The sequence below is a fragment of the Alexandromys fortis genome, unplaced genomic scaffold, assembly GCF_014885135.2.
Source record: "Alexandromys fortis isolate MF-2015 unplaced genomic scaffold, M_Fortis_MF-2015_v1.1 scaffold_59, whole genome shotgun sequence".
NCBI lineage: Eukaryota > Metazoa > Chordata > Mammalia > Rodentia > Cricetidae > Alexandromys > Alexandromys fortis.
The window spans coordinates 6,987,007-7,011,029 of NW_026067943.1; the positions used below are offsets into that span (position 1 = coordinate 6,987,007).

The 24,023-nt window shown below is 45.3% G+C and overlaps 1 non-coding gene across 1 annotated transcript; it reads left to right on the top strand.

Annotated features, from left to right (window-relative positions):
• The first annotated feature begins 976 nt into the window (after positions 1-976).
• LOC126505585 (U6 spliceosomal RNA) lies at positions 977-1,082 on the top strand. The gene has a single exon (XR_007592939.1). It is a non-coding gene; the product is annotated as a U6 spliceosomal RNA (small nuclear RNA).
• The last annotated feature ends 22,941 nt before the right edge of the window (positions 1,083-24,023 follow it).

The window sequence follows — 24,023 nt, forward strand, 5'->3', positions numbered from 1 at the left end:
TTTTTAAAAAAAAAGAAAGAAAATCATTGTCACTCTTGTCCAGAATCACCCTTACTTTATGCAGCTGTTATGATTCCCGTATAAAATACTCTGCGGACTCGTGCATCTGAATAGCTAGGGGCACTGCTTGGGAACTTTGTAGAAGCCTTGCAGAACCTTCGAGAGAGGAGGCCCAGCGGGAGGAAGAGGATCCTTGGGGACCTTGTGGTTCGTGGCTTGGCCCTGTTTTCTGTCCCAACCATCCCTGTTTGCTGTGCTGCTATGTGGGTAAGCAGTCACCATATACTCCTGCCATCCCTGAGCTACCCACCGCATCTCCCCATTATGACAGATCAGACTTCTTCAGTCTATAGACCCAAACATGCTCTTCTCCATTAAGTCACTTCTTGTTAGGAATTTGGTCACAGTCAGAGATGCGACTAATGCAGGGACAAAGGGTAGAAGTGTTCTTTCCAGATGAACAACTATTTTGACCCTTCACACCCCGCTCTCACACGCAGCACCATCTGTGTCTTACTCTCAGACCATACCCATGTAGTTTCCAAACAACTTGTCGTATCCAAAATATAATTTCAGCATGAAACTGGTATAAAATTGTGAATGAAGTGTTTTACATTTATGTAAAGTTTGGTGTATCTTGAACATATTCAAGATCTCTGAACTCACATGGGCCATATTTTAGGTGCTTAGTAGCCATTTGAGGAGTGGCTCTCACACCCAACACTGAACCATACAATTCTAGTCCTACATGTCCACCCAAGGGCTCCCATGGGTATTGGTCTTGGATGGAGAATGTGAGGAATTCTAACATAACTGGTTTTCTAGATGCCACGTAGTGAGATGCTTGTTTATGAAAGAAACTTAGACATACTAAACCTCAGTTATCTCAACAGCCAGAAAGAAGATGTGTTAGACCTTCATAGGTCTAAGAATTTGATAATTGAAGCCTCAGCTGTATATTCAAATCATTATTGCCATGCTTGTTTTGGCAGCGTGTGTACTAAACTGGACCACTACAGAGAGGATTAGCATGGCCCCTGTGCAAGGAGGGCTTGAACATTCTGGAAGAGTTCCATGTTTTGGCACCTGATAGGAAAGGGGAAGTCTGTTCCCTCCAATGGCGTTTCAGGGAGTATATCAGTCACACTCTGGGGCAGGCCCTGTGCCCAGGACAAACTGATCAACATAAAACAGATTCCACATTTTGTTGTTGTTTGGTTGGTTGTGAGGGTTTTTTTTGTGAGACTTTTGTTTTGTTGTATTTTTTTCTTTTATTTTATTTGAGAGAAAAAACAAAGTTCGAAGGGTAGGGAAGTAGGGAGAAGCTGGCAGGGGGAGATAGGGAGGAGAAAGACTATGATAAAATATATTGTATGAAAAATTTTAAATAAAATCTTGTCTAATTAAAAATTATTATTGCCATTAGTAGTGATAGTACATGCTGAACACCTCTATTTTGTGAATGTTAACTCCAAATGCTTCAAAATCCAAAACCTTTTGAGTGCCAACACACCAGTTCAGGTAGGAGGTTTGGCATTTACCTCATGTCACCAAACACAAGCAAGTTAAAAATCCTGTACAAGATGACCTCCAGCTTGTATGGGAAGGTGCTCGGGAAACAGAAAATGAGTTTGGGTCGGGACTCGCCGTCCACCTTTGATACAGCTCTTCATGTGTGTGCAAATGTTCCAAAATTTGAAATCCAGAACCCCTTGTAGTAGAAGGAGCAGCGGGCTGCTTCCTGGTGCCCATCTAGCTTTACCCGAAATAATTACACAGAAATCTGTATTCATTTAAACACTGCCTGGCCCATTAGTTTTAGCCTTTTATTGCTTAACACATTTTGATTCAACCCATTTCTAATAATTTGTGTAGCACCATGAGACTGTGGCTTACTGGCAGGATTCTAACCTACATCCGTCTTGGGCTGGAGAATCATGGCGTCTGCCTGACTCTGCTTTCTTTCTCCCAGCATTCTGTTAGGTCTACTCCACCTATCTAAGCTGCTGTCCTATCAAAAGGCCAAGGCAGTTTCTTTATTTGACCAATGAAAGTAACACATAGAAAGAAGACCCTCCTACATCAACCCCTCTGGACCTAAGCACTTTTAGCAGAAAGCCTCCGACCACTAACACAGGTACCCACGATGGGAAGCCTCCGACCACTAACACAGGTACCCAGGATGGATCTCAGACAGTGGAGCTCATTTACAGGTAGTCACCTGGGCACATGGTGGAGGAGCTGTGGGAAAATATTTGAGATGACTCAGCCCCAGGTTTCATGAATTAATGAGACCTAGAGAGTGGGATGGAACAGATGAACCATGCCACACCCACTGTTCACACACTCCTCTACAAGACAGCACACGAACCTCAGCAGCCACTTGCTATGATTTAAAGCAGGATGCCTTCCTTAGATAGATATTCTAGTATATAACATGTGTTATAAAATATATGCAAAGCAGGCACCTCCGTCATACATCATACATTATACACACAAAGCACACATTTGCCGGTACAGCCTACAGAGTGGCATTCAGTGTGCTGAAAACAAGAGACGCAAGAGGGAATAATAGCTCCAAACCAGTGTGAGACAGTTCATAATGACCATCAGGAAGTCCTTGTTAAGAATGCCGTCTATTATTAGACAGACACAGCTTCCGCGGGGACACAGGAAAAGCGCGTAACCTGAGACACATCAGGCAGGACAGGCACTGCTGAGAGCAGGAGAGAAACAAAGCCCTTACTTGCCAGGAGACGCCAGAGACAGCTCAGGCTCCTGATTGAATCAGGGCAGAGAACAGACTTTGGGGCACAACTGAGAGTCCTTTGTGCAGCGGGGCTCTGGGGACAATGAGAGGCAATGGAGGGTGTCGGGTCTAAACCACACAGCGGGACAAGAACACGAATGCAGCTAGTAGGTTGCACATCAAGCAAAAGTGGTGACCTCGGTGTAGGGATTTCTTGGCATGTGACGAGGTGACGTCAATCAAAAGACAGCATGGGAAGATCCCCATGGGTATCTCCTAAAAGCGCTGGAAGTTGGTGGACCACTGTGCTGCAAGGGGGATCAATGGATAGTGAACGCAGGAAGCTCAGCCATAGCTGGACAGCCTTAGTGAAGGATGCTAAAATGACTGTGTTGTCAAGAAGCATGGGATGAAGAAAAGCTACCTGTAGCATTCACTGATGGAGTGCTTGTATACAGACTGAGCTGTACAAAATTCAACATCCCAGATGGTCTGTGTAGGAGCTGAGTGTCCCTTACCAGGAGGTGAGAGATATTCCAGATTTGTGGTTTGATCAGATTTTGGAATATCTTCAAAGAACTCACAGGTTGAACATCTCTAATATAAAAATTCAAAATATAAAATATTTTGAAATCTGGAAATCCCAAATGTTCCAAAGTTAAAATCAGATATTACAACATTTAGGATTTAGGATTCTTTGGATTAGGGACATGCAACCTGCAGATGAGGATAATGGACATAATAATCTGGGTGGAAGTTAACTCTTTTTTTAAAATATTTATTTATTATGTATACAATATTCTGTCTGTGTGTATGCCTGCAGGCCAGAAGAAAACACCAGACCCCATTACAGATGTTTGTGAGCCACCATGTGGTTGCTGGGAATTCAACTCAGGACCTTTGGAAGAGTAGGCAATGCTCTTAACCTCTGAGCCATCTCTCCAGCCCCGGAAGTTAACTCTTTAAGTTAGGGAGTTACAAGTCTTCAGTGGTACAGCCTTGGCAACCGCCTGGCTCATAGAGGAAATGAATTGTTTGATGACGAATGAGTGCATGAGATTAGCCAGCGGCATATAGCAAGCAAGCTAATTGAACAAGTGCATCTGAAGAGGGAGTCCTCCTATGCAACTTCTGTGCCCCTGCCTGCATGCCCCACGGGCAGAGGTTCCAGCCTGTCTCTGAGGTACACCGGTCAAACCCTACCTACAATTCCTGTGAACTGGATACCACAATGGAGAGGGGTCTGAGAATCAGTTTGCCAGGAAACAAAGGAAGGTTCGGGAAGAGGAGAATTGGGTTAGATTATCAGCTCTGTCAAAACACTTCAGGATTGTTAGGGAAGGCCTAGCTGTCCTTGCCCAAAGTGAAGTGAGAAGATACAGGTAGGAGAAACAGAAAGAGATATCAGGAAGTCATTTCCGACAGAAGCATCTAGTAGCTTGGTCTGCTGATAAGCAACATGTCGGTGCAAACTCCAGCAGAGTCTGAACAGCTACCCCCAGTGGGCACCTAAGGTGGTTCCGGTATGGGTGGCCAGTCAGATTGATTGATGTGTCTTGCCCAGGATTGAGACCAGACAGCCTCACTGCCAGCCCTATCAGTACCAGCAGAGGGCGCGCTCCAGGCGGGCTAGGACAGGTGCCTAGTAGCTGGGGTTCGCCTAAATTGGAGGGGGTTGCAGCCGTGGAAGCAGCAGACAGGGGTCTTCGTTGCCAGGTAATGAGGGAAGATGCAAAGTGTTTACCTCAGCTAGGGAGTACGGGTTCTGCACCTGCACAAGAGCAAATCCCCGGAGCCAGGGTAGGTGAGCTGGGCAGGCAGCGGGGATACTGAAGAGGGGCCTCATACCCCACAGAGGAACACTAACTAGGGTACAATCTTGGTACTTCTCAGGGTCTCATTTCTTTGGAATTTCCCCTGAGCATTCTTCCCAAGGCCTTCATCCCCCACCCATGCAGCCGCCCTGCCCTCCTGTGTGTGTGGGGCTTCTCATTTCCTCGCCTCCCAGCTGAAGAGGGACAATCAACCAAGGAGTCGGGGCTGGAAGGGCTTTTCTCCCTCTTCAGAAGGTATTAACTCAGACGGTACCCACAGAGCAAAAGCGAAATCTTCAGGTGTCCCTGGGTGTCAACTGAAGAGAGTTACAGCTGGATGCCCTGCCGGATCTCAGGCTCTCCTGTAGGTTTAACAAGTTTAGCAATCCCAGGTGACCCCACAGAGAAAAGGGAAGATGCTCTCCCGAATGTCTTCCTGATGCCATCCGGGTCAACCTTCCAGAGCCAATCAGCTTTCTCATTCAGAGGCAGCTACATGTGTCCGGATGTGGTTCATTCCTAGACTGCTGACAGTTCCTGCTGTGTCCTTGGACATCTCCACCCTTCTGTCCCTGCCCTGCCATCCTTGTCTGTGAGCCAACAGCCTGCTCAGTACCTAGGCCAGGGGCTTCCCTGATGCCAGGGAGCTCTTGGGGAGCGCTCTCTCTCTCTCTCTCTCTCTCTCTCTCTCTCTCTCTCTCTCTCTCTCTCTCTCTCTCTCTCTCTCTCTCTCTCTCTTCCTCCCGCCCTTCTTCCCTCTACCCCCCCAATGAAACTACAATGATCACTTTTTTACAGGCAGATCCTTGAGCCAAGTGATTTCAGCGGATAAACTGTCTGTTTATGATTAAAAGCGGTCACAGTTCATAAGACTTTTCTCGTTATAAACTTGCTTTATTTTGCTTTCTCTAAGAAGCCAGAAATGCCCAAAAGAGCAACACAAACCCTTTTGTACCTGGCAGGAGCAGTGCAATTGTTTATGTCCAGCTGTTCCCTTTCCTACTGGCACAGCTGGGTAAACCAGAGCGCGGGCCAGAAAGGGGACATGGCGGTTCACAGAGCTCGGGTGGCCTGTATACCCAGTCGCCTGCAGCCCAGGGAAGACAAAAACCCAAATCCTCCGTGCAGTTTCCAGCAGGAGAAGAAATCCTTGCTTTTAGCATATGATTCTTATAGAAACCCCAACAAACAAAAGGCAGGCAGTGGCCCGGCTGCAACACTATACTTTAAACAAATTAGTAAGTAAGCAGTTGAGCGATCTCTGCCAACCATTCGCTGGGAATTAGGAAGGCCTACTGGTCCCAGATTGTGGTATTTTAAAAAAAATCAGGGTATTTGCGTTATGAAAATTTAACCAAGCTATCCACATATATACAGGTTGTAACTGGGTTCCCTTCACGGGCTGAGATACCATTTGCTCTATTTCCAGCTTCTAGATAAAAATTACAGCATGTACAGGCATCCTATTATCACTGAGATGAGAGCATTCAGGGATCAGACAGGCTGTGGGGGGTTAGAGTGAAAGACTGTTTAGACGTACGAAAGATGCCCTCTTGGTGACAGGGTTTGGGGATGGTATCTGTGTGGGAGTTGGGTGTGTGAAAAGCTAGGCCTAGAGACGTAACTCAGACTAGGTTTAGCTCCCAGTATCTAAAAACAAAACAAGCAGACAATGAACACAGAGAGTTACTGTGCAACCAAGCTGTTGAGGGTAACAGTACCTAAGAGGATGCCCCAGGAGCCCCTGGACAGGACCCTCTCTCTGATCGTTCTGCTGCTGACCAACTCCAAGCCAGATGGCTGCCCTTGTGCAAGGCCAAGGGCCATTGGAGTTGCCCCCTAAGTCTTCGCTGCCCACTCACAGGCCGCTCCTGGCTCAGAGGTGGACAGAGACAGCTGGAGATGCTGGGCTAGAAGCAGAAGCATAGCCAGAAGGTTCTGTCAACACCTGGCCATGATGGCTAACAGGCCAAGCGTGCAAGCTGGCGGTGTCTAGCGATCGGTACTCTTTCTAGTGTGATTTTGCTGAGGCAGGCAATGAACAGGGGTGTTTGACAAGAGAAACGTTTCCAGAAGGTGTTTGAACCGTGTCTTGTCTTTTCTGTATTCTGAGGCTTTGGCATCTGGAACCTTGCTGACCCTGATGGTTCCTCCTAGGGCTAGCTAATGCTTGCCAAATTGCCTGTCAAGTGCAAACTAACCAATCAGGACAGGCTGAGGTTGTCAAACAACCAAAATGAAATCTGCTTGCCTTTCTTTCTCTTTCTTTCTGCCTTCCAAGAAAACAGCACCCCTCATGAGGTCCCTATGGCACTACAGCGCCCTGCCCTCCTTTAGGGACCCTTGAGTAACAGTGTTTTCAGTGGTAGATTGTGTCCCTGGGGTTGGGAACAAGGAAAACATTGTGACTTTCTCAGGGATTTCTCTTTGGAATATTCATTGTGAGGAGCCAACAAATATTGATAGAGTAGAAATCTAACAAATCAGCTCTAGGTTGCTTTAAAAATTAATATTATGCACAATATTCAAACAAATCAAATAGAAAGGGTTTAGGATGTAAATCAACAGATTCTTACTCGGGGACTCGGTCCCAGTGGTCCCTTCCTAGTGATGCTTCTTCTACTTACAGTTTTTGACCATTTAACAATGCTGTCAAAGTAACACACACTTGGTAGAAACTGTAGAACGGAATTTGATTTTATTCTGAGCAAGGAATATGTGCTAAGTTATCCTGTTGGCTTTGATGTTGGCCGTTCTCTGAGGGCCCCGTACTGCTCTCAGCTAGGGCATGGACGGTCGGCTCGGTACTCTCTTCTCTTAGGACATCCTTGTCTCCGGGGGTTAGGGTGGCAGCATCCCATTTTGTAGGCTGTCAATCATCTTTCAGGGATTTCCCCCTCTTTCTGTTGGTGATGGTTCTGAAGAATCCCCCACCCCAGTTACTAAACTGACACAGTTCTGCACATTCTGTCAATCATGTAACAAGATCAGAACCAAACTTTCCCATCTTCTGGGCTTTGAAATGTTTGAGAATGAGATTATCTCTATGTTATGGTGATCTAGTTATGGTGATCGCATAACTGTGACCAACATGCTCACCCTTGCTCTCTATCTCACTTACCAGGCTGTTGACACAGCACTGGGCAAGTGAGAGTTCCATTCCTTCCTCTCCCCATGATGCACTGCTCACAACCACACCTCCTCCTCTTCTTTTGCTAGTGCCAAGGTAACTCAGTCCATACATTCCTGTTTTCAAGTTCAGCAGTGTATGTAGACCAGAATATTCCGACAGGAGAACTGAGGCCAGCAACCTCAAATGGCTGTGCCATCCTGGGTCCTGGAAACATGGCTGTCTTGAACTACTTCCTTCATAGGTTTAAAAGAAGATGTTAACATCATACGATTGAAGGTACATCTATCCTGTGCTGCCCACCTGGTGGCAGGGGTGACTGATCTGTCCTCAGAGCAGTGGCCAGTCTAGTTCAAGCCTCCTGCTCCTTGCTTCTGACAGCACTGTGCCTTCTGACCAGAGTGGTGGCCTCTGGGGCTGTCACTGGGCATGTATCACTTGGTGGGGATTCCTTTCATGCCAGATCCGATCGCACAACTCTTATCAACTCCTTGTGCACGCTCGTGGGTTTTTTTTTTTTAAATATTTATTTATTTATTTATTATGTGTACAGTATTCTGCTTGCAGCACCAGAAGAGGGCCCCAGATCTCACTACAAATGGTTGGGAGTCCCCATGTGGTTGCTGGGAATTGAACTCAGGACCTTTGGAAGAGCAGTCATTGCTCTTAACCTCTGAGCCATCTCTCCAGCCCAACGTTCGTGGTTTTGATGTGTATACAGTTAGCCATGTTTTGAGAGTTTTTAAAGGAACAAAGGGAGAGCAATTCATTATCGTAGAGTAAAACGTCTATATTTACTAATGGTAAAATTCAATCCGTTTTTATTCTTAATGTTCTTGGTCATCACATCTGAATGCCTTTACTGGCTGTGACTAACACCTTGACTTCATGGAAGCAGCAGTTGCGCATGCCCTGACTTACACTGATAAACAGGCCTACAGTTTGTCACACCGAGCGCTTCCCTTCTCCCTTCCTCTCCTTTTCTCCCTCTAGGCCTCAAGGAACCAAATAGCTAAGACACGTGATGCTTTGCATCCTCACCCTGCTCAGTGACTGACAGTCTAAAGACAGCATTCACGGTGGTGACAATGGCAGCCGGCCTGAGTGAGCAGCCTGTATGTGACAAGACACCATGCGTGGGGATTTGCACCTGTTAGCTCCCTGGACAATTACGGTGTTATTTATACACAAAGAAGTCTCAGGAAGACTCAACAATTTGGGATTAAAACAGCACCTAAGGGCACACGGTAATCTTAGCCAATGGTTCCTCATCCATCCTGCTAAATCCCAAATCGGGCTGACTTTGAAGCCCACCCAGGCAGAGCTTCAAATTGACATAATTTATTTAATAATACTTGGCTTCACATAGCTTATTAAAACCATTTCACTCTGGGGAGCAAAGGCTTGTGCTGGATGCAGGGCAGTGGGAGCCTTCAGCAACAATGAGCTGCTCTTGGCAGGCATTCCTGGCAGATAATCCTATTAGTTCCCTTCTACCACCTCCTCAGAAACTCAGCCTCCTGCACAAGGCACCTGGGCAGTGCTTAGACAGACAGGAGATGGGGGCAGGGCGGGCACGGGAGCACGCAGCTATTTATAATGTGCCTCTTAATTCTTTTAAAAGTTTATTTGGTGAGAGTATTCCAGAAAGCTGCTGATTTGTCCTGGTGGATCTTCCATGAGTCTGCTCCTCTGACTGTGACGTACTGACAGTAATTTTTAAACGACTCCACTGTATACTCATTTGAGTACTTTGATCTTAGAGAGTGTGGGTGCCTTTGGTGAAGAAGCAGAGCCCTCCACATGTCCTCATGTCAGCGAACTTTCAGAGACTTCTCTGTCACCTTGCCTAAACATTTACATTGTCCAGACCTTTATTAATATAGACTTCATCATTTCATCCTCGGGACTGTTAAAATCATCTTGAGATTTCTTCTGAAGAACGGCCTACTTGACACTTGCTAATATGCCCAAGGGTCTAGGATCATCCCAGGAATGCTCCCATTCTCCTCACTGCCGCAGCCCGGACTCCCTCGTACTGAGTCTAGATCCCAGCTCCACCTGGTTGACTAGGTCGACACTATGCTCCCTGCAGTTGGCTCAGAACCAACAGATTTCTGGCATGGGAAGATTAATTAGGTTCAGGGCAGTGGGAAGCAGGTGGCTGAGCAGGCCATGGTCATCTTCTGTTCTTCATGATACTCTGTACATGCGCACACACAAACACCCAGAATCATCACCACCATCACAACCCACCAGAGTGTGGCCAGAGGGGTCTCCGCTCCAGGAACTATGGGCAGTCACTTATCTCAAAGCAAGTAGGACAAACCAGTGAACGAACTGCAGCGAGCCAGAACCACTGAGCACATGTAATTCCTGGGCGCAGAGCCAGGGCTCCAGCCTGAAGCTATGTCTGTCACCAAGGCTGACGAAGTGTAAAGTGACTTAGTCTACTGTAATTAGACATCTTTAAGCATAAAGTAGCCTGATTAAAATAGGATGAAGTAAGTCGGAAATAATAACATGAACAGTTATTGTTGGTTTACATCTAAAACACCTTTATTTATCTAAATTAATTTTTAAAATTTATTTACACACACACACTGTGTGTGTGTGTGTATGTGTAAGCATGAGTTTTAGTTAAGAGTTCCTATTGCTGTATAAAACACCATGACCAAAAGTAACTTAGGGAAAAAATTATGTATTTCATCTTACGACTCTCAGGTCGCACTCCACCACTGAGAGAAGTCAGGCAGGAATTCAAGGCAGGGTCGTGGAGGCAAGAGCTAAAGCAGAGGCCATTGAGGAGTGATGTTTACTGGCTTGCTCAGCCTGCTTTCTTTATATCTCAGGACCACCTGCCCAAGGTGGCTCCACCCACAATGAGCAGAGCCCTCCCACATCGATAATTAATTAAGACAATACCCCCACAGACTTGCATACAGGCCAATACGATGGAAGCGTCTTCTTAGTTAAGAGTCTCTCTTCCCATATATGTCTAGGTTTGTGTTAAATTGACAAAACTTAATGCCAGTGTGCGTGCATGCGTGTGTGTGTGTGTGTGTGTGTGTGTGTGTAGGTCAGAGAACAAAATGGAGTTGATTCTCTCCTTCCACCATGTGGATTCTGAGGACTGAATTCAGGTCATGAAGATTGGCAGCCTGCGGAGCCATCTCAACAGCCTAAAATCATCTCGTCAACCCTTACTTATTTATTTAGCTGCACATTCGCTTCTTTTCTTATGCACACAGTCACCCATTCTTTTGCTCACCAGACATCCCTGAGTTCAAGAGAGGAGGGAGGTACTACACAGGGTCCCCTGCTGCAGAGACAGCCCTCAACTGAGCCTCCTAGAGTATGATGTAAACCCAAGAGCCCAGAAAACATAGTTAAAATTCCTTGAAATCTATTCCAAAGGTAACCCTAAGTTTGGGTCAGACTGTGGGCAGATGACTGCCTGGCACAAGTCACCAGGTGGGTGCCAGCATGGGTAAGAGTTAGCAATCTCCCCTGCACCTGCACTGCATTGTTCAGGGACAATGCAGGTCATGGCCTGTGTATGGCTCATGACTCCTCAGCCCGCAGCTCTGCAGCGGGAGAAAGGCAGGCATACCTTCGGAAAGATTCACCATAGTGCCTCTGCTCTCCTTTGTGCCTTTAGTTTAGCATTTCCCTCAACTACATCCTTCTCACTCACCCACACGGTGCTCTGCACGGTCCTATGGTGCCTCAAAGTCACATCTGGAACCAAACTCTCTATGTAGTGCTTGTTCTATGGCATGCACATATGACAAAATTTGATTTATAAATAAGGCAAATCAAGAGATCAACAATGAAGTAGAATAATAACAATAATCATTAGTTGTAAGGAAAGCTATTAAGCACTTGTGAATTCTTCATTTCTGGAATGTTCCCTTTTGTATCGTTGGATCTTGGTCGACAGTGGGTAACTAAAATAGCAGGAGGCTACACTGAGGGTAAAGGAGAACTTTGCATAGAATTAGCACATACCAGTGTCATGGGCTAAAATGACCCTTCCTCAGATTCATGGTTTGAGTCCTAGGGTTCAGAGACCTCAGAGTACAGGGTCCTTAAAGAGGAATTAAATTACGTAAGGTTCTTAGGAATGGGTCCTAGCAATCCAACATGATTGATGTCCTTAAGAGAAGACAGCGCCCAGAAAGAGATGACTAAAGCAGGGACTGCTCTCATTGCTGAGACTAAACACCAGACAAAAGCTCCTTAAGGAAGGAAGGATTTTCCTGTCTCATAGTTTCAGGGTACAACCTGTCATGGGGGATTGTGGGGACATCCTGGCTGCAGGAGTATGAGGTACCTGCCATCCACAGGCAGAGAGTGATGGTTGTGTGCTTAGGTCAAGCTCTCCTTCCTGTTCAGCCCTGGGCCCACTCCACCCATCAGTGCCTCTCACTCTCAGACTCAGGGTGAGTCACCCTTTTCAGGTAAACCTTCCTGGAAAGGCCCTTATGGGCACCAGGCATGTTTCCATGGTGACTCTAAATTCAATTAAGTGGACACTGAAGAGTAACCACAGAGACCAGGACCAGGGATGTGCATGCATATGCAGAAGAACACATGAACACCAGACAGGCCATGTAGACCTCCAACTGATAGCCTAGCAGAGGGACCCCAGGGAAAGCAACTCCTCCCACACCTCCATCTGTGCCTCCAAACCCTGAGACCTTTCACTTCTGACACCTAAGCCTCTGATATATGAGACATAGACATGGCATCCATACTGACTAATGCACTTAGCATGAGAAATTAAAAATACAGCCAAATTTAAAAGAATAAAGTGATTGTTCTAAATCTCTCCACAGTTAATATTTTAGTGTTCTTCTTAAGTAAATTTCAAAACCATATTGTATAACGGGATAGATTAGCCAGTAATGACAGCTAGAAGTAGTTAATATCCAGTCTGCCTTCTTATTTTGTACCAAATAAATGGGTGCTACCTCACAGCAATGTCTAGCCACCCACACAGCACCATTGTGTACTTTTCTACTTTTCATACTCAAATATATATATATATATATTTATTATGGGTAAGTTTTCATGCTAGTAAATAGAGGTTTATAAAATATGTAAAAAAATGCATCATTTTAAAGAGATTACATGCTTCCCTTAATATTGAATTGATAACCATTTGTAGATGGAGCTGTGGGCCACTTCCCGCTGCCCAGCTACCGCACTGCTAGCTTTACCCGAAATAATTACACGGAAACTGTATTTTTTTAAACACTGCTTTGCCCATTAGTTTTAACCTCTTATTTGCTAGCTCTTACATATTGATCTACCCCATTTCTAATATTCTGTGTAGCACCACAAGCTGGCTTACCAGGAAAGATCTTAACCTGCGTCTGTCTGGAGTGGGAGAATCATGGCGACTGCCTGATTCGGCTTCTTTTTCCCAGCATTCTGTTCTGTTTACTCTGCCTACCTAATTTTCTGTCCTATTAAAGGGCCAAGGCAGTCTCTTTATTTAACCAATGAAATTAACATAAAACAGAAGACTCTCCCCCATCAACCACTTAAAACATTTTTCCCTTTTCAACTAAAAAGTCATCCCAAAGCAAACAATGGTTACCTGCATGTAGGAATGTGCCCGGTGGACCTCTTTCATAGGACAGGCCTGGGGTAGTGGTCAGAGGGCTTCTGACACCCTAACTGTTGTCCAGTAGGCTGTGGGGGCACTGTTCCCAGCAGTTTAATCAAGGACATCCAAATTCCATGGGGACATTTATCATTATTTTTAGGCTCAGCTGATGGGGCACTGGCAGTCATGTCTCGTTTCTTCTTGGTCATCAGCTTTTGTTTTATTTGAGCTTTCTTCTGCTTTCTTTCTTTGCTTTAAAGAATTGTCTTCTCTTTTTTCTTGCTGTTTAGCAAGATTGTATTAAGCGAAAGTATTGACAATTTCCCTCGCTCACCCTTTTTCCAACCCCCCTGTTTTCCTTGTATCCCAACTTTGTATACGACAGGTTTCTGTTCTATTGTGAGGTACATTTTAAATTTTATGTATTAACATCTATTCATCTTCCCTTATATTAGTCCAGATTTTGATTTCATGCTTAGCAAGAACTTGGTCTTACCATTTTTCACTCTGTATTTCACTCTATTGCCTTTATAATTTTTACATTAAAACCTTAAAAGCATCTGGAACCCATTTGAAAATGAGAGAGGAATGTAACACTTTCCCCCTAAGATGAATAGGAGGCTGACATGGCACATTCATGGTTAATTTGTCCCTTTCCTGTAGATTGAAAGAGATGCCTGTATTTTTAGCCAGGCCTTGAGCATCTGGGGCCTGTCTCACAGGTGCCCCAGCTCTGTGGCCCACTGAGATTCAGACATCCTCTCCAGGACTAGATCCTTAATCCTGCAGTCCTGTGGCTATTTAGACAACAGTCAACTCAGATACTCTCTGAAACACATAAGTCAACTCAGATGCTCTCTGAAACACATAGCTTTGGAATATGAACCTCACTAAATTATGGATTTATTTGGAAAAAATATTCGATGATGCTGGCTTTGAGATTGAGCAGATATTTTGTGTCTTCCTCTCCATTATTACATGCACATGCTTCCTCCCTCGAGCACTGGAGATGGACCCCACAACCTCTCACGTGTGAGGGAAGCACTACATATTCTGATGACCAGCCCACACTTTCCTTCTTTAAGGGGCCGACACATAGCTATCCAGCAATGTCTAGTCACTATTCTGAGCTTCATTCCCAGCCTTCTTGTCCAGCTCGCTTGTAGCTCACCCTGGAGTATGATCCCAAATGTGCATTTCCAACAAATGTTCTCTGTAATGTGAAGGAATCATAGGAGCAATTGTTTATTTCCTTACAAGTCATTTAATCAATACACTTGATAATTACTTGGATTTTCTCCCTTGGCAAATTACTATAAATCATATTAATATATTTCATGCTAGCAATTTATTTCCATATTCCTAGTAATAAATCTTGGATAGTTTACTGCTTTGTTCAATGTGAAAATACTTTATAATATACCTTACTACACCAGCAGTCCCAAATATAATAGTTATGTAAGTGGATTTTATTGAGTTTTTCTTTGTTAAGTACAGGTTTAAATGTCCTGCTTGCCTTTGTATAACCAATTGAAGGCAGCTAGTAAACCTTCTCTGCTTTGGGGTGATCACATCACACTCAGCTATTCCGTACTGGGCATCTTCGGTAGAAAGACTAGTTTCGTATTCCATATGCTTAAAAATGGGTTCCCCTTGGTCGTTGCATCCCAGTTCCACAGCTTTGCAGTCAGAGCATGAGGGTTTTAGATTTCAGCTTGGCTTAACATAGAACTGTCAAAGGCTTAAAATGGCTTATGAAGGCTGCTTAGTAGTCGATGCGTGTGACGAGTGCACTAACACACGCTCTTTGAGTGAATGTTCTATTCCTCTGCAGTCTATAGCACTGTGCCTGTAACGGCTATGCAGAGTTCGCTCATCCTGTTATCGGCTCTCCAGCTCTGTTAGCGTTATCCAGGTCTCCTGTGCCTTTGTATTTTCTTTCTTTGATGTTCAAAATCCTGTTCAATGGGTTAAAATCTTCAAAAGCAAACAATTTTTTATGAAACTCCTTTGTGTGTTTAGTATTTGAAGCGCAGACACTCCTGACCACAGTGCCTATGCCATTAAGAAAAATTAGCCTTTGTCTCATTCACTAGGTTTAATCTTTTCTGTATTTGATACCATTGCCTGCTGCACTGTTTACGCTTGCACTTTATCTGTTAGATTCTGACCCATCTCCTGAGGGCCAAAGCCTCAGACTTCCTGCATACTTTTACTCCAGACAAATTCTTGGTTGCCTTTCGAAGCACCCCACGACACTGACACTTGCATGTTTGCACTAGGAAGTTCCGTCCCTGCATTCTGGCTCAAAATGACTGACATGTTCAGCCATGAACTAGAGAGTTCTTCTCTTCTGTGGATATCGCGTTTCTGACCACTTCCGGTTTTATCCCCACCTCTCTCCCAACCCTCCACCTCGCAGTGGCTGGTCCACTGTCATCTTTCCTTTAGGTGTCTTCAAACTTTGGTGAGTTATGGATCTGACTTCTGTTTCCCAGTAGTACCTTTCAGCTCTTTAAAATTACAAAAATAGCCTTGACCTTATACTGTGCTGTAATTGTTTCCATGCAACGAGTTTTGAGAGCGAAAGCCTGCACAGGGTCTCCTTCCCCGTTGGCCTTTCCTTATCAGATGTGGAGAGCCCACAGTTAGATCAGTGACCAGAGAGAAGTTTAAACGTGTTATTTTGGCTTCGTCGGTGTGGCTTTGTCTGTGCCACAACGGCTATTGAAGACAAGGAAAGTGGTGAGCTAAGCACCCGCAGAGGGTGTTATTTGATGGGGAGGGGGGCGTGAACACACACATGGAATGCTCTTTTCTCTCATGTAGGTTTGGACTATAAAAGCTATCTATTTCTGGGTGTGTGTGGTGAGCACGCGTGGTGATGCCGATGGAATGTGCACTTTGCGGTCAGGTGATTATGTTACTTGGTATGTTCTATCAAATGCTTCTTGATATGGGAGAGCTCACTGGACTGTTAATCAAGGCGACCTCTTTCCCTCTTTAGCGATGGAGAATGCTTTTGCCATTGTTTATTTCTATATTGTTTCCTCTTCTCTTCCGCTGTCTTTCCTTCTTGAATGTCATTAGCTTTGAAGACCTAGGCAATTATTCACACGCCTTAACTTTTAATCACTATGCACAACTTTCCCCTCTTTGTCCCGTCTGGAGAAATTTCAGAGCCCAAATTCTCTTTAGTTACACCCATTGACCTTGCAGGATCCCAAGTATATATGAAGGGCTTTGTGGCAGCAGCAGTACTAGGCGGATGTGCAGCAAATGCAGACACATAGGCACCACATAGTTAAAGAACTGCAATCCACCTTTTCATAACAGTTGGTGCTCTCTTTGTGGAAATTCCCTAGAATGTGATTTATGCCCAAATAACATCTCCTCGGTCTTGCTGTTGAACTTGGCCCCCCTCTTATTGGCACTGTACTCCCCAACAGTTGGTGGGTTTGGGTGTTTTCTGGCACTTACTTGGTGCTGCCCAATACTTGGTGGGTTTTGGTGTTTGCTTGCTTGCCTTGATACTTGGCATTCTTTATCCTCCAGAACTTTTTTTTTTGCTATAGCACAGCAGGGATCTCGGTGAGTCCATACACCATGCTCTTGGGTGAGGGGCTTCCTAGCTCTTGCTGAAGACTTCCAGTTCTCAGACCATCACCCAACTCCTGGGTTCAAACCCACACTCTCCACGCCCACTAATGACAGCAGTATGTGTGGGTTTATGTGAGTGTCCATCTTCCTGGTCGCCCTACTATGCATGTGGCCCCAACTAATAACCCTGCCATTTCCCTAGCTCCCTTCCTGCCCCTTCAGTCTCCATGTTTGGGCCTGCAGCACCTACAGAGCTGCTCGCGATCTGTCGGCTCTTGCCCTGTGTTAATCTGATTGATGAATTCCTTTTTCAAGTCGATCCCATCTGCTTTCTATCTTGGAAGAATTCTTTGGAGTTTCACTTGATTGATGGAATTTTGTTTCCAGTTGTATTACTGGTTTAATGAAACTCTAATCATGAATTTGCTTGGATTCATAATGGGAGGTGGAAACAGCAGAGCACATAGTTGGGCATATTTCTCTTGTTTTTTGTTCTATTGTCTTTAAGATACATTCAGAATCAGTTGCTTGAGTCTGTTTGCCGAATCTGGCCCTATGCTACTCGCTCTGAGCTGCTTTACAGATGTAACATTTGCCTTCACTGAAGAATTTCCATTGCATAAGTTATGGGAGATTTATCTCTAATCTCCCCTCTCCCTCCTGTTTCTTGTTCTGTGTGAGTCAGATTCAGACTTTCTCTTAAATGGTTATTAATTAAAGTAGATTGGACGAATGTGGATCTTATCTACACTGGCCAAGCTGAGTAGAATACATTTAACAATCCATGGAACTGAGCCAAACACATAGAGGCAGCACTGGGAAAAAGCAATATGTAATTGACAGGCTCAGCGTAAGGATGTCTGGCTGATGTCTTAAGTCCATTTTGTATTGCTATAACAAATAGCCAAGGCTGTGTAGTGTAAAATGAAGAGGTTTATTTGGCTCATGATCCTGATGGTTGAAAGATCTAAATAGCAGCAGCCTTCTGGCAGGAGTTCTCTGGCTGTGTCCCATCCCAGTGAGTAAGGAAGGTGTCAGCCACACAAAGAAGGATCGAAGACTGAGGTGCCTCATCTTTCTAACAACCCTCTCTTCTGAGGATGAACCTGCTCTTGTGACAACTCTACCGATCTTTTCTGCTGCAGAAATTGAATGTCCGACCTAATCATCCCACCCTCCCAGATCAACATGGTCAACCTGGGACCTCGTTTCCAGAACACAAACCCTTGAGGACTAAACATACTGAAACTGTAGCAGTTGAATACAAGAAGCCACACCCGGGACAATGAGCTCATCCGTCTGTTCACAGATGCTGTGCTTGGTGACTCACTGAGTACCACAACCGAGCAGGCTCTGATTCCACAGACTGTGTCTAGGCAGATGGCAGCTTTCGTGGTGGAAGCCTTGGTATCCAACACAGTAATTCCCAGACCTCACCATGCACTCCCATCACCTGCAGGGCACGCTGCTGCCACCGACAGCTGGCCCTGCCAGAGTTTCTGATTCTGTAGTTCTAGGGTAGGGCCTAAGAATGTGTCCTTGAAACAGGTTCCTAGATGATGCTGTCCCTGCCCATCAGGGACACACTTGAGAGCCTCTGAGCCAGACCTGGTGGATTCCTGCCCATTTCTAAAAACTTCTTTTAAAAATTAGCTCATTTTTTGATTGAAAGATGGTAGCGCATATATTTCTAACATATAGCATAATATTTTGGCATATATGTACATTATGATGATTGAATCAGGATATCTAGATTATGCATGATCTAAAACATGTATTATTCATTTGTGATAAAGACATTTAAAATATATTCTTCTGGTTATTTTGACTTATATAACACTGCCAACTATATCATACTTATATAACATCGCTTTATCATAGCTCACTGGCTAGAAATGACTGGTCTTGGTATAATGACTTTAATCTGTTCTGATAGTGTTCTGCCTATGATACAATCATTTCTTAGAATCTGATCTTCTTATCAATTTGTGTCTTTGCAGTCTTGAACACCTTGTTCCACCCTCCCTTTCCCTGAGCTCCCTGCTCTGTATCCATGTCTACTTGGTTCTGTTCATCTCAGCATCCTCTATTAATGTGAGCTTGAGCAAGCGCCTGGATGTGGCGCAGACTCAGTATGCTCCACTGAGGCCTCAAACAGACTAGAACAATAGAACTTCCCATACAGGGTTGGAATAAAAAATAAACAAAATTAATGTATGTAAAGCACTGAATGAATTAGCAAGTTGCAAAAGCCACTCATGCTGCTTTTTGACAAAGTTGAGGATAATCATTTAGAATTTTAGAAATTTCATTTTTTTCTGTTGCTTCCATATTGCAAATATTCATGAGGAAGGCTGTTGATCTCATTTTCAACTGATGTGGCTTCTGTCCTTGTTTTCTTACTATCCTAAAATTGAGGAAAAATCAAAACTTGAACTATCTTAAATTGAGATCATCTGTAGTTTCCCCTCCAAGATGTCCAGACAACGTGCTCAAACGTTCTCACCTTCCAGCCTGCCTTGAAGAGGCCTTGGGTCTCCATGTGTGGTCTGGATGTTCAGTACTCAGGCCCTGGTTCCATGCCCCAGAAGTTGGGCTACATCCTTGAAACAATGTTCTGTGTTCTGACAACTTCCTATGTCTGATGGGTTGAGTGTGAAAACTGATCTGGGAAGGTGGGATCCTTAAACACCTCGCTAAGGCAGGAACTCCAGAGGACAACAGAGGAAGAAAGGAAGAGAGACAGTCACAGAGCGCCGGGGATTTCTTGCTCTAGTGAAGAGAAAGCTCAACAGCGGCACAGCTGGGCAGTGTGTGAAGACCTGAGCTTCAGCCTCATCTCCTAACTCAGGCCTTTGCACCTTTGCACAGACAAAGGCTCTGTAGCATCTAACAGTGACGCTCTGCTCCATTCTGTCCGCTGAAGCGGGTGGACCTGGGGTCTCTACAGCTCCCTGCTCAGTGATGCACTATAGTGTGTTCCCCTTACTCCTGTTCTGTGGGAGCCCCGTATCATTTTGTGGAGGCCTCTGTAGTGGGAGGAAGTAGAGGGAGCACAGAAACCATGGAGCAGCAAGCTTCAACTCTGAGGACTCTGGCTCCTGCCTTGACCATTCCGCTGAGCTCACCCTTGGCAGCATGTGAGCGTCTAATTGGTAACCCCAGTGAAGCCATGTCTTGCCTTTCCCCAGTTGGCAGTGCACAACTCTGCTAATTGCTTCCTTTCTTTTTTCCTGCTTTCCTCCTCCCAGCTAGCTTTGCTTACTCTCTAGATTTTCAGTTTTGATAATCTCCCTAGCTCCTCATTCACGTGGGTGCTGCCGTGATTATCTCGGGGGACACAGACAAGCTGCACACTCCAAGAAGAGGTGATAAGTTTTAGGCTTTTGACATAGGCTCAGAGAACTATCTGAAGGACCACATATCCCAGCCAGGCAGGGGCCTGGGTAGTGTGTCTGGCTATCCATACCCAGATGCACAGGACAGGGGGGTGGGAGGGCGGGCTGGGGGATTTCATGCTCCCAACCTGGGGATTCTAGGACACATGAACAACTCTCCACCCACAGGCATTTATGCACAACACAGAGAGGTTCGTGTTGGCCAGTACCAAGTGGGTGTACAATACAAACCTGAAAGATTTCTGCTGGTAGGTTCTTGACAGGTTCTTGACAGAATTAGAACAATTTTCAGGGCATCAGTTCTCAGTACAGTTGAGGAAAGGCATGTTTGCCTGTTGCTTCATCAATACCTTATTATCTAGACACGCAGCGCTACCCCTGCTCAGAAGGAACCGCTCCAGAGAGCACACGCCTGGCTCCCGGGCAGTGGACCATTTTGTCCGTCAGCATGCTTTTCGTTGAGTTTTATGAGGCAGGCAGCATTCCACCCGTTGCTTCCAAAAAGCCGCAGCTCAGCATGTTTTCGAGAAATCATTTTAATAAAAGACACATGAAAAAGGACAAAACCTCTTTAGCAAGTGTGAAATGAAATTTAAAAAACTGTTACAAAAATATCAAGGACTCTCATGGGCGGACTCACCGTCAAGGAGCCCCTCGACCCCCTTCCTGGGTGAGATTCCAGCCTCCTGTGTGGACACAGTGAGGGTTGCCGTCCAGAAAGATTTGTTATAAAGGGCAAGAGATGAATGCCAAGGCAAACAATTCAGCTTGCTCTTGTTAGCTCAGTTCAGGGTGCATTTCCTTCTGTCATGGTAGCTAGCTCATGGTGTCTGGTTCGAATCTCTCCTTCCTTATAGCTATCACTCTGCCACCATCTAACCTTACAGTTCTATAGATCCCTGAGGAAGATCTCCACCACGTGGGTCCATCAAGGATCCTGAGGCCTTCTCTATACCATGCAAGTTCCTGCAGGTTGGCATTGGCTCTCCGAGTTTCTGAAAATGCCAGGCTGAAATTATCTTGCCATCGTCGGGCCTATAAGCTGCTGAGAAGTTTATGGGGAAAATGGCACAAAATCTCCTAAGATACAGAACTTCCACTCTATCCAAGATTTCACTGTTAATAAATTTGTTGTTAAAAAAGTGTGCCCTTAGGTACAAAGAGTGTGAAAAAGCTCCTCGACTTACATATAAATCTACTGCAAATTGAAAATATCACACACACACCCCACAAAAAGCATTCAAGACATAGCCTACATCCCTTAAATGCTCTTAGAACACATATATTAGCTTATACCCGAGCAAAATCAGATTATACATTGCTTTATAATGTATGATATAATACACTGTATGTTGAACTAGAAGTAAACATAGTACCTTCCACACCATTATAAACTCAAAAATCCTAATCAAAACCGTTGTAAGATGGGACTGTCTAAAGATAGGATACATTATAGACTCATTCCCAGATCCTGAACTTTTCATGGATAGAGTACATACTCAATAAATTATAAACTGAGTTACAAATGAGTGCTGGAGTAACATGGAACACTCTCTGGAGTAGTAAACTGTCATAAGAGACTAGCATGATTGATTTCTATGGGCCGCAATGGGAAGACGCCAGTTGGATCCTAAGTGGAAAATCTCAGTTTCAGCATAACACACATCGTAGACATTATCTGCAGAGAGCAGGCTATTTTCATAGTGTTGCACTGTGAAAGGCATGCCTTGAATGCTGCTGGTGGTTCTGGGAGCTAGGAAAAGGCGTAGAGGATTGTGGGGGAGCTTCACACCCCCGGTATATCCGAACGACTCAGCTGCTAGAACATGATCTGTCAAGGTTATTTCCACTCGGTTCTGCTCGGCTGTTTATGCAGCGACTGTGACCCCGTCCAGAGATTTTGGCTCCCCTTTCACATCCCTTCCCTGCTGAAATAAGTATGCCTGAAAAGGAGAGGGTAAAACCTGTGGGGTGAGGGACTGAGGAAGGAAGGCAGGCCCCTGGGGTAAACAGTTCACATGTATGCTTACAATGCTTTGACTATTTTTATAACCATTACAAAGATTAGAAAACACAGACACAAAGGGACGAGATGGAAACTTTACAAATGGTACAAGCGGGTTCCCTGGGCACAGCCACCTCCAGTCTTGGTCCTCGCAGTCCTTCTAGGAGAGATGGCCAAGGAGTCTACAGAATTACTTTGCAAGACTACTGGCTTCTGGATTCTGCACCTGCAGATCCAATATGCCCACCAGAAATACTCAAAATATATGTGCATGAACATAGGGGTTTATGTCATTTGTTATTCCCCAAACAATAGGATATAGCTCACTGTCCTATGCGGCACTCACACTGTCCTATGCTACGAGCTCTCTGGGAGTGGCTGGGTATATACACAAGCACACATGCAGGTTCCATATAACACTGTGTCATTTTAGACCAGACCCTTGAGCTTCGTGAGGTTTGGGCATTTGTGGAAAATGAATACGGAAGTCAATCCCCCATAGATACTGAGAGGTGACCCTAAGTCCCAGTTCTCTGAAGAAGCTCGTTCAAGATACAACCAACAAAGAAGTGACCTGTGGCAAACCCCAGGGAGCTATGACACCAGGGTAGGAAACCCAGAAAGCTTTGACACAGAGAGGCCATCATCAGACCCTGGGGTCCAGGGTTGTTAGAAACCCAGAGGAGCAGATCTGAGCATCACACTGCAGGCTCCTGGTGGGTGCTGAAAAAAGTCAGGGTCCAAGGCTAGCCAGGCAGGAGGCTTGGAGGTTGCTGCGGCTGGGAGAGTGAAGCAGGCAGAGCAGGCATGTGTCAAAGACCACTACAGGAAATGCCCTCAGACAGGAGCTCCACCAGCTGCTTTTCCACTCAGACGTACAAGCTCTAGGTGTCAGCCCAGCCAGTAAGGTGTCAATATGTTGGTATCCATAGCATACCCCCCAGCACCCAGCTCAGAGTTTTCAGGACACATGAGCCAACTTTTACACCTCACGATGCTCTCTTTGATCTCCAGTCCCCTTCTAGCTTGGGGGAGTGGTGATATGCACCTTAGCAGTAAAAATTGTCTCAAGTTCATGTCCTGGCCATTTTCCCTCTTGTGACTTCCTGCCATTCTTAGTTAGGCTACCATCTGATACCCCCTGAGTAACTGCTCACATGTGTGGTCTGAGGCGCTGGCTCCTCACATACGTTTGTTTAAGTTCCATGTCGCATTGAGGAAGTCAGCATTTCTCTGAGAGAAACACGCTCGCTCCACTTTTCATGAGATGTACCCGCTTCTTGCACAAAGGCCGTCACTCACACCGCTTCAGTCAGTTTCTGTCTGTCAGCACAGTCTTGGCTAACACTAATCAGCCTAGAATTTAAACACCCTTCACTTTCCCCTCAGGCTTTCTGCCATGAGATACTTTGTAGGCAGCACAAGGCAAGGCGTGAGCCGCCGTTTCCTGCCCAGAGCGGAAACATTGTCCCTGAACAGAGTTCATTTTAAAAGAGAGTCGTGTGAAAGAATGCTCAGAAGGATCGTGTTCCCTCAGCCTCCCACTAGGGCTCAAACCTGGGTGTCTTGATCACTAACAGGGTCCTGTGTGGTACCTCCATGCACGCATGGTGCTGTCTGTGTGGGCAGTTGCTGAGACACTGGTCTGGGGCCACTGGTTTGGAGCCAGATTGAGGGCCCACTCTGCGATTTTGTTTCTTTTCTCAGGGT